We start from the raw sequence: 11,808 nt of genomic DNA on the forward strand, positions 1-11,808 counted from the left end.
TGGTATATTTTCTCAAAACATTATGTAATTTACTCTACCAAATCAGAAGTCACGTCGATGTGTTACCTTGCGTCACGTCTATCGAGCTGCACTAGGTCATGTTCAAGTGTGTATGTTTTAGCGCAGATAACAGAACATAAAACAGGAATATAGACTTGACACAGAAAAAAAAACTGCTCATTTCAAAGTAGATAGGATTCTGTAGCGCAGCGTATAAAACCGCGACAAATTACTTTCGAAGGATACCCTTAAACCGACGTACCTAATAAAAGAACAGGAAGTAATGAATTGGGTGTGCCTTTTGATTTAAGGAAGGCCTCCAATCCACATTTACGTAGTAGAGAAAATCGTTGGCGCTTACGAAAGAAAGGACTCATTGTTTCTGAATCGTCGTAAAAGCTTCACAAATGAGAATAGGGTAGAGGTGCTATGTGGTGTCAGAAGTCCGGTATGTATCCGTAGCACAACGCACAGCAATTTCTGAAATGAACTTTGCACTTCTTACAGTTCAGCACGGCACATTGTCATTGCGGTGTACAAAGAAACCAGCGGATATAATAAACATAAGTGCACTCGGTGAAATGGATCACGGCTAAGAATAAACACGGAAAACGCCGCAGATGCAAAAAAATACGCGTTACACTGAGTGCGCATCGCTATAAGAACAGCCAATACATGGCAGGTCGAGTTTTCGAACGCCATATGCATTCTGAAGATGGTATGGTATAGTAAAGCTTTATTGAGCGAAGGGATGGCTCATCGGCTTATTAAGTGTTGTGGTGACGGAGGCCTCGTTTCCTTCAACAATGGCACAAACCCATCGTGTGGGATAGGCCAAAAACCGGGTGACGACGACGAAACTGGTGTGAGCCAGATGTGGAAGACGACGACTACGACGAAGGCGCGAGCAGTGGCACGTGCTCGAGGGGCATTATGGGAACGCTGGTATGATGAGTGGCATCGAAGTCAGCTGTGGAAGAAGACGACGACGACGAACGCGCGACCAGTTGCACGAGCGCGTTCGCGCTGTTACGTCGAGGGACGGCGACGTTCAACCCAGGAACAGGCGACCAGGAGCTGCGCTCTAAAATGGCTTAGGACTTAAGAGGCTTAAGAACCTCCTTTCGTGGCAAGAGTGCCCTCTTCGCTACTGCATAAGCAAATTATGTTAGTAATCCTCTTTAGCAAGCAGGGGTTCGTTGCTGAGTGACCGCTGAGCAGCTCCATTGGCCTTGACTTCATTGAGGCAGTCTTTGCCACCTCTGAGGCACAGGCATTCGCACGGGACGCTCTCATCCCGACCTCAAACGCTAGGCTTAATGGACCATTCTACCGCTTCCTATTAGACTTCATGCAAAAAAGAGAGAAAAAAAATATTCGCGTACTTGTGACATACGGAGACCTGTGTTCTCCCACTTAAATTGTTTAAATGAAGAAACAGATTTTGCGCTTACCGCTGCTGTTTTCTCGCTCGAATTTCGCGGCAAGATCGCATTTTATGGTCACAATCATCCAATATAACACGTGGTACTGTTATTTGTCTGGTTTGTGAAGAAAAAAAAAAGAATGCGATTTTTGCCTTCGTCCACGCGTCTTGCAGCGAGTAATGTCTAGAACATGGCGGTTATGACGCTTCCGACGTCTGCAACGGCAAAGCATGACCTTCGAGATTGGCCATATTATTCGCTAGGGGGTGTGATATGGGTAGCATGAGACCTAGACGGGGAGAAATTGCATTTTTTTCACAAACAAATAAGTAACAGGGCCAAGTGTTACATTGAACCATCAGGACAATAAAATGCGATCTGGCTGCGAAACTTGAGAAAGAACCGAGCAGCGGTACGCGCTCTGTGCATTTTGATTATGCCTAAAAATGCACTATATAGTGTGTGTGTGTGTGTGTGTGTGTGTGTGTGTGTGTGTGTGTGTGTGTGTGTGTGTGTGTGTGTGTGTGCGTGTGCGTGCGTGTGCGTGCGTGCGTGTGCGTGTGCGTGTGCGTGTGCGTGCGTGTGCGTGTGCGTGCGTGCGTGTGCGTGCGTGTGCGTGTGCGTGCGTGCGTGTGCGTGCGTGTGTGTGTGTGTGTGTGTGTGTGTGTGTGTGTGTGTGTGTGTGTGTGTGTGTGTGTGTGTGTGCAGCCTATGCAATTGTAAGGAAGAGCGCAACAAATTTATTATCTTTGCTTTTTGCGACTATATAGTTAACGCTGGCACACAGTTCAGGTCGATAACCAGCGCACTTCACATGATAAGCCACCTGCGACTACTACCGAGATATTCGCGCAAGATATCTTGGACACGCTGACGTATTCCCTACGCATTATTTCGACAGGGACACCTGCAGAGTTCTAATGATGGCGTGAGTACATATGGAAAAAAGAAAGAGTAAACGAAACGAGGGCCACGCCGGTTGCTGGAAGAGACCATGCATGGCTGTTGGCGCGGTTATATCGCGCAAGTTCGCCAGGCCGATAACGTCGCTTATTACTAAACGGGCGGGGCTCCAGCTTGCGCTGGTTCTGCCACCGGCTCGATAGCTGTGTCGGCGGCAGGCGGTTCTCCACGGCCTTCGGCGTCCGCACCTTCGCCTGCTCCAGCGGCTCCTGGTTCAACTGCACCAGCTTCGTCCGCTGCAACCTGTGCGACGACAGAACAAGTCAACAAGTCTCATTTGGTTAGCTGGCGTGACAGTGCAAATACGTATATAGCGCGAGCAGACGGAGACAGAGCAAGGAGCGAGACTGGACCGGTGCACTGGCAATACCTAATTCAGTTTGAACTGCGTTGAGTGACACTAATCGCGGCAAGCAACACAAGAAGACACACCAGACAGAACGAGAGAGCACACCGGACATGAGGAGAGAGTGTTCGAAGTTCAAAATGAAAGTATACCAACTATCTGCAGTTCCTCGCCTTAATAAATAATAATTTATTCTTGCGCATGCAAAGTTGAAGACGGAAATGCAGCTTCTGGCATTGCTGGCTAAGTACAGAAGAACAACTTCTGCTGGCTATATCTTACTTTTCATTGCGAGCTACGCAGCTGCATCTCAGATTATATCAGCTGAGAAGGGAGACCATAGATGCCCATCAGGTTCCAAAGCGCGAAGATATGATTCGTTTTATCCACATCTAGCACCAGTAATCACCGTCTAATCGTCCACTGCGGTCCACTAAGGCCAACGTTGACCGTGCGCTGCTCGCCTTAGCAGTGGACCGTTGCTCAAGCTGACCGCACTTGGTCAAGTTGCGGACATTTTTTTTTTTGCGTCATAATTGCATATACCTGACATGTGGGTACACATCGCCGGAAATAGAAATACGGCACACGGTCACGTCTATTTATGAAAAATCATTTCCCTTAAAATATCAAACAAGCTGATTTCCAGCTGTCGACAAGTCGACGAACGCTGCACTCCCCAAAAACAATCAATGTCTAGTCGATTCGCGTCCTCGTGTGTAGGCTTCAGCAAGCGAATGGCAGTGACGGGAGCGAACGAACTGGCACGGATCTTCAAGGTGCAACCAGCTCCAGCGCCCCTCAGCGGCCTCCGGCGACACGAACGGCTTCAGCTGGAAGCGTGCGCCGCATAGGCCAGAGAGCACACTACCAAAATTCTAGTGCACTATAGTACAACTGTGACAACAATAAAGAAAGGAGTTCGAGTTCTCCCGCCCCTTCTTACTATTCATCGGCTCGCCTTTGACACATGTACTTTGCTCTTCTGATTCATTTCATTGGTCGTTTCCCTCAGCTTATTTTGTTTCGCTTTCCGTACTTAGTCAGGAATGAATCGAAATGAATTTTCAATTACTCAGCGCATGCACCATTATTTATCGTTCCTTGCACTGTCTGTCTCTGCTTGCACTGTATGCACTGTATGCGTAGAGAGAGTAAGGCCGCAGCTGCAATTTCTAACGCTCAACGCGCAGCTATAGCCAAATTTTTTGCCTATGCGTACACAGACAAATTTCTGCCCGCTGTGGAATTGTGACCCCAGAAACTGGCAGGTCGTACGTTTTCAACACACATGATTGCCAAGAAAATAAAACAAAGAAATTGAAGAAAACAAAAATTTTATTTATAATCTGAACGTTTCGGAGCCGGACCGGCTTCTTCGTTATATGCGAGATGGTGGGAAACGCAACAGTGCTAGTATTCCCACGTTACAGTGCACGGTGAAGAACCAGACAGCATGAAAGCTCTCAGTCACGAATTTATCGGTTTATTTGGAGAACTTGTACCCAGGAAAAAGAAGTGCCACTCAAAGCACAACGCTAGAGGTGAGCACAGTAGTAAATCGTCGAAATCTGGGGCCAAATTCACAAAGCCTTTTGTTCACAACTGCTCCATGCCATTGGTCGGTTTCCTTTACTAAAGATATGTCCACTGTCAGGATTGGCTGGAATTTTCTCTTGCCACGAATTTGAGCGTAGAAATCTTTTGTGAATACGGGCTCTGATCTTTACAGGTCCAGCGCGGCGGCTATTTATGCATGACCCCTCGTAGATTCCAGTGTGATCGCTGGTGCTAGCGCGCCTTCAAGAATGTACAGCACTCTTTTGCATCACGCATACAATATTAGACAAGGCTCACTCGCTGCAGAATCGGCGAGAACATCCTAGAAAGTTCCAATACATTAAGGCGCGTCTTGCGCCAAGCGATAACTTCACAGAGTTTTTAGCCGGCGGAAAATGGTCATCGGAAGAAATCATGACCCATTCCACTCTGTGAAGGTGGATGACCAGCGACTTGACATAGAATTTTGAAGTAAGGTACGAACACATTTATTGTCTTGATCGGTGATCATCGTGACGAACTAGCTCGCTATATACGCATGGACGACTACCATCGCCCCGAGGAGACGGAGGAACCTAGACACGCGTGACGTTTCGACGTGCCCGCCACCGGGCGGAATGCAGACACGCGCGACGTACCCGCCACCACGTGAGAGCGGAAGGAAACTAGGCACGCAAGTGTTTGGAACAAAGACAAAGAGAGGGCGGTGAGAGCGTAGATATGGCTGACGCTGGTCGCACAGCGGCAAATCTTTGATAAACCTTTATTATCTACCCGATAGACTACTGATCTTAAAAATGATGCCTATTGATAATTATAATCTGCTCAAAATGCATATCCAACTGATGAGACGCATAAGCTATTGCATAGACTGAATCGATCTTGCATCGAATTCGGGACCCGGGTTTTTAAGGTATTTCTTTCCAGGGTTTAGAGAGCCTGGACTTTCATTTCCCAAAAGAAAATGACGAGTCGGAAATGTCTAGATAGCTAGATAGCTGAAAATAAAACTTGTTTGACAATGTCAAGAATGCTATTCGCATTAAAATGTGACGTCATTATTTAACGAATGCGAATGGACCATTGCCGGTTGGTATAGCCGTGGTTCACGCGCCAGATGCACCATTCGAGCAGTGCTTGAACGCCATTTGTATGGTTCTCCCTCGTGAAATCATTAACTATAGGTAATTACGTTATCCATGCGGGGGTAGTCGGCGGCCGACGCAGGCACACCCGTGGTCGCCTTGAGCTTGGCCCCATCCTCGTCCATCTCCTTCTTGAGGCCCGGTAGCCAGAGTGCACCGGCCAGCAGAGACAGGCCACCGGAAACCAGGAAGAGGCCCGTGTACGACTGAGATTCGCCATCGCGGAAGAGCACTGCGGAAGTGAATCAGACAGCATGCCAGGTAGCTTTTTTAGAGCGAAACCTCTACTACGCCATGCCTCGCAAGGTCATTCATCGCGTCGCAATGACCTTGAGCCGCCGAAGCGCAAGTGTGGCAGGTGTGACGTCACGCCACGTTATTCTGGCTGCTGAAACACCGGAGCAAAGGGAGTCCAGATTAGCACGCTATAAAGCAGCTTACCAAGCGCGGAAGCGTGCATGAATGAAATACTGTGTGCATAGTGCTTATCGAGTCTCCACGATGTGGTGTCGGGGCCTCGCACGGCGAGGCGGCCGGACGCGCATGACCTACTTGGTGAGGCCTAACGGCCTGGCGCTAAGCGCCGCAGAGAAAACGAGACGACTTCTTCTGTTGGGGACCAAACGACGACTCAGTTTATTCGGAGAGGGGGAAGTGATCAGCTTATGGATCAGCGTTCGCGCTGAATACAACATTAGGCAGCGGCGGGGCGCCAGTGGTGAGGATCAAATCGAATCAAAACAAGCAGAATACAACACATAGTCTTTGCAAACTGCAAGCCAAACAGACCTTTCGCTCGTGATAACTAGGCTTACAAGAGTTAAATCTCAGCAATTTTTTTACGAGGGCGGTTCATAGAGTTCGTATTATCCGTACCATCAATTTGGAACAGGCGTTCGCGATAAGCATCAAAATGAGTACATGCGTCTCGAGCTTTAGCGAAACAGAACGATTGTGTTCAATATAGTACCGCGGAACACCGCCAGGGGATCAAAACAAAAAATGGCATCATCCAACAGGAAACTTTGTTCAAGCACGAGCAGTGCCTTATTTTGTGCAATTCAAGTCACAATGCGAAGGAAATTTATGCCGAACTGGTAGCGGTGTGCGGTGAATATGTCGCAGCATTTCAGACTGCTGGGAAATGGCGCAGGCGATTTCAATGCAGTCGAAAAACCTTTACTACAAAGAACCCAGTAACCACTATGACATGTACATCATTTCGTGTTTTTGTTTCGCTGTCTTCGTCTCTTATTAGCGGTCAACATGACATGCAGTAAACATCAACTAGGCCGAACTCAAGTTCTTTTCAAGCTATGGCATCCAGTCGGATATCCATTGTTGGAATACGGATCCCTAGGATGTGCCGAATTTCTCCAGCGGACGTCCCTTGAATTATCATTCGGCCGAACTTTTCGCTCCCTGCGGACATCCCTTGCATGCACGTGAGGGACATCATGGGGAAATATGCTCATGATGGGGTCTATAGCGTAGGACATTTGAGTACGCAGTATGCGCAGTGAAGACAACGATGTTTTTCAAGTATGTAAAGCGTTTACATTTCCTGGCGAAATCGATTTTTTTAATAGCGAATGCTGCTGAGTAATACCGATTGTACAGGAGGTGCTTCACGTGGCTTGAACCCAACCTTACCCGCCGCGGTGGCTCAGTCAGCTAAGGCGTTGTGCTGCTGAGCATGAGATCGCGGGATCGAATCCCGGCCGCGGCGGCCGCATTTCGATGGAAGCTGTCCTAACTGTTATGTCATTGAGAGTGTATGCGGTTGGGATGCGGCAAGAATTTCTTATAAAGGAGACGAGCTTTGCCTTAGAGTGCTTAAGGGTCATATTAGCCACGATGAACACGAAGTGTTAAGTGAATCGAAGTCAGTTTGTAAAGATTGGTGGTCAGTATCACTCTTAATGACTCGGATTGACTCCGTACACGAGCCATTGAAAAAAAAAAAACGATTTTGGCTTAATCTTAAATAGTTCTATAGACGTAGCGTCTTTAACATTACCGTTTAAGGAATTCCAAATGGATGTACAAAAACAAAGTACAGTTTGTTTGCCATAGTTAGCGATTACATTGGCAAAAGAGGATTGTCCCTCGCGGAAAACTTAGTTTTGTTAGCATTAGAGAGTAAAACGACTGGAACAATGCCTAAAATAAGTAGGTGGTGATAAAGCTTTAAAAAAATAATACACAAGTGTTGAACAGATAAAATTTGAGAAGCGGCAGTACCTTTAGTTCATAAAATATAGGGAAACACGGTTATAGCCAGGGCGAGAAAGTGAGATTTCGAACTGTGCTTTTTTTATTTTGTAGAAGGGCCAGGTGTGAGTTGCGTACGAATTTCCTTAAGGCATAATACAGTAGGTAATATGACTGTATACAAAAGCATAATGTAACATGGTGAGGGTGAGGGTGAAGCCCTTGAAGTATTGCCTAACTTAGGGCAAAGCTCTTATCGCAAAGAAAACCTTTCTGAAAAGTGATGAAATAGGATTGTGAAATTTTAAGTGAGAGTCGACTACGACACCTAGAAATAATGACTGTTCCCCTATTCGTAGTGTTTCTCCATTTACGTGTAGTGTCTGAGTGATGTCTATTTTTTTTTAATTCGGAGAATAGAATATCGTACGGCTAGCTTTAGATGCAATTCATTTATAACCAGTTTTGTGTACACCACTGTTGGAGTTAAATTTAGTCTTCTTTAAGTGTGACATAAGTGTTGTGATGCAAAAGTGCCACGAAAGAAGCGTAGTGCCGTCGGCCTAAAGAAGAGACCACGAATACAGTAAGGGAAGATGGCAGATCACTGACATCTAATAAGAATAATTAAGGACCCAGGATTAAACCCTTGAGCAGCCCTTTGTTAACAGCTGCACGATGACAGGTGTATATTAATAGATACTATCCTGTTAAATATGAAGTTGTTTAGTAGCGTAAGGCTTGAACCTATAATTCTATAACACTCCAAGTTGTAAATTGGAATGTTATCATCAGTACAATCAAAAGAAAGAGATGACAAGAGGTGTCTAAGGCTGGAGCCAGTGTTTCTCCAAGCAACAGACTCTAAGCCTTTTTTTCGCACTAGACAGAGACGCACGCACGCACGCACACTGTTACTGCTGCACAAAGAGCTCACTGTATAAAAATGGAAGTGCGACTATACTGACTGACGAGCACTGGCCCGAGCAGGCACGCCACGCCCGATGCTGCCCGGCAGATTCCCAGCTGACGTTCCACGGCGTCCGGCAAGAGGAAGCGCTGTAGCATCGGCACGGGCATCACGTCTAGCGTGCTGCTGAGCCACCCGAAAGCACAGCTGAAGGGAATCAGCGGCAAGAGTTCCTGGGTCAGCGCCACAAGGAACAGGACGCCGCCGTGCAAGAACGTCTGCACCGCCATCACCTGCACAGGGGCAGGCTGTCGTCTGTTCACCGATGGCATGCGTGTCCACCGAAACCATATATGGAAACAAAGCGCTGCATGAGTGGAGGTCTGTCTGCGGTGGCTGCTATGAATCGCGCCGACAGGTGGGAGAGCGCGATGTTTACTACCCTCGCGTATAGTTTAACAAGACGATGGCAAGCGCTATATGGACTATTCTGCAGAGCTTCCTACGGGTACTCGAACATTGTTTATGCTCTCAATATCATCTTCTATGTATGTTCGTGAGCGATAAAAGACAAATATTGTACCACAAGAACACAGAGTAAGTGGTTTCTTGTATTGTGACTGATCTCACCAATTAATTGCGCGAAGTGGGCTGTTTGCACCAAATTAGGTTGGTCATCCGGAGACTGTGCGCTTGGTACCTATTGACGGCAAGTTATGTTTTCGTCTAGTTCTATTCCCATTTCGCGTTTTTTATGTTTATAAATATCAAGTTTATGGCAAATTTAATTATTCTTACTGAATTGTATTAGTCATATTTTTTTCACATTTTCATTTGTAAAAGTCAATTTCAACTATGCTTTCTTGCGCACAAATTTCGCATTAGGGAGTATCGTAATCATCGGTGAATTTTTTTTTTTTGAGATTGCCTGTGGCGGATAGGCCCATTCTTCATTTTTATCTGGATTACTTGAAGAGGCGAAATTGTCTCATTGTAGTGAGTCACTAAACTAGCTCCCTAGTGGGCGAACTTGTACATATGAAGACAAGTAACACTCAAGTAGCATCCCGCCTGAGGCAATGCACATTTTGTACCTTTCTGTATTCCTCGGTGGTGAGCAGGATCTCGTAGCAGGCCCTTCCGAGCAGGTCGCCGATGCCGTACGATACGAGGACGAGCGTTGCCGACAGGGAGCGGGAGTGGTCACCATCCATGACGTAGTCGTAGACCACCGCACCCGTGGTCACCGAGTGGGAGACCAAGGCAGAGTGCACAGCTAGGACCACTCCCACTGAGTTGTCCGGAATTGGCTGTGTGGAAGAGAGTCAAACACTTCACAATCGTGTTGTAAGCTTAGTCATAGGACTTCTGCTTGCAATACCCGTGAACAGGAGTGGCTCTAAAGGGGAACATCTATCCCTTCAATATTTCTTAATGCCTCCCCCCCCTCCCACCCCCCCTCCATTGATCCTTTACTAGCAACATGCAGTTCCAAGTGTTGGAGAGTACTCCTGCACCTCCAACGAAAATAGAGAATCATGTTATGCCTGTTGACCCCCCCCCCCCCTCCCTTCCTTCCTGACAGAAAAATCGTGGTGCAGCCCCTGCTCCTAAGGAAACTGCTCTGTAACCGTATTTTACTCGAACATAGGTGGAACACGAATAGGGGTCGACCCCTACATATTGAACTTGCCAAAAAACAAACAAATATAATTCGAATAGAGGTCGACCCATATATTCGCAGAAAAACAAAAAAAGCTCTAAATGCAACCTAGTCTTATTCACCATCATGTTGGATACTATATCTCGCTAGTCGATTCCACAGGTGACATCCTCATCGGAACTGACAAGTAAGTCGTTTTTCTCGTCAGATGCTGTACAGGCATCCTCGGAACCCCAAACGACGTCGCCCTCAGTGTTGTCGAGTGCGTTGGGTATACCGTATGCAGCATTTCTTAACTGCAGTCTGGAGAGTGTACAGACTTTAACGGTGGGTGCGACGAAGGAATTCCGTTAGCTCGATACTTTTGCTAGCTTTGTTCACGAATATAAGTCGAGATTCTTTGGTCACGAATGTAAGTCGATAGCTCATTTTGGGTCACATTATCGAGGTCGACCTATATTTAAACAAATACGGTACAGCACCTTTTTTTTCGTACCCAAGAAGGGAGAGCCGAAAAAAAAATACAACATTCAATGAAATCATCCATTGTGCTTTATGCATTGTCTAAAAGCACGTGTTTATCGCGATATTTGGGTAGATGTGTATTGCCACTTCAAATCTGCTGTTTACAATGCTTTTTCTTGCAAAAAATTGCGTATGTATTTGTTTTTCTCTCCCACTCCTCTGTAACGCCATCTGGCCTTGAGAGTAATTGAAATAAATTAGAAATAAATATAAAAGTCATTGTTGATAAAGTGTTTCTTGAAATACAAATGCGCTTCAATGCTTTCATTTCAACCAAAGGTTGTTCTGTACTAATTGATACATCAAATAGGAATGATTGAGTAGTTTCTAACTGGTGCTCGGAGTGTAATATGGAAGCACACTTCGAAACAAGGACGTAACACAGGGACGCAAACAAGGACGTAACTCGTGTTTGTTCACTCTGTGTTACATTCTTGTTTCGAAGTGCGCTGCCTTATTCCATCGTGATTAACCAACTAGCCCACGAGTACGTCTTAAGCTAGCGCTCAGAAGATTTCGCCATGTGAATTTTTGTAACCTTTTCAGTAACTGCGAGTTCCGGTATATGTGATGTGCCCTTTTTTTGTGTGTGTATGTCATACATTTGCGTGCTTTTGTAGTACGCCTTGTACAAGGAAGCCTCGGGCTTTTCTTTCAAAGTGTCTCGTATTTTGCTCGGGCCTGGATCTGAATGAACCTTAATAAATTGAATTGAACACTGACACATTTTCTTGCGGTATTCTAGAAACAATACACCACAGGCTTCCAGCTAGTAAAATGATCCCGCTTAGGAAGTATTAAGGTTATTATTGCTTTTTTTTCATTTCACACTAAAGTTGGGTCTCAAACACCAGACCTGGTGTCGTCGACGTTATCGATAGGTCATCAGACAAAGCTATATCATCACAGTAAACTAGTGTTCCAGCAAACTATATTAAGGAGGCTCAGGCGCTTGCAAGTATTTTTTTCTGCCGTTAATCCGGTTAATATACGACCTCATTAATTTTTGCCATCTGTAGATCTTTAACGTGTGCATAAATCTGAACCTACAAACG

This window comes from Dermacentor silvarum, chromosome 11 (genome assembly GCF_013339745.2).
Source record: "Dermacentor silvarum isolate Dsil-2018 chromosome 11, BIME_Dsil_1.4, whole genome shotgun sequence".
In the NCBI taxonomy this organism is placed as follows: Eukaryota; Metazoa; Arthropoda; class Arachnida; order Ixodida; family Ixodidae; genus Dermacentor; species Dermacentor silvarum.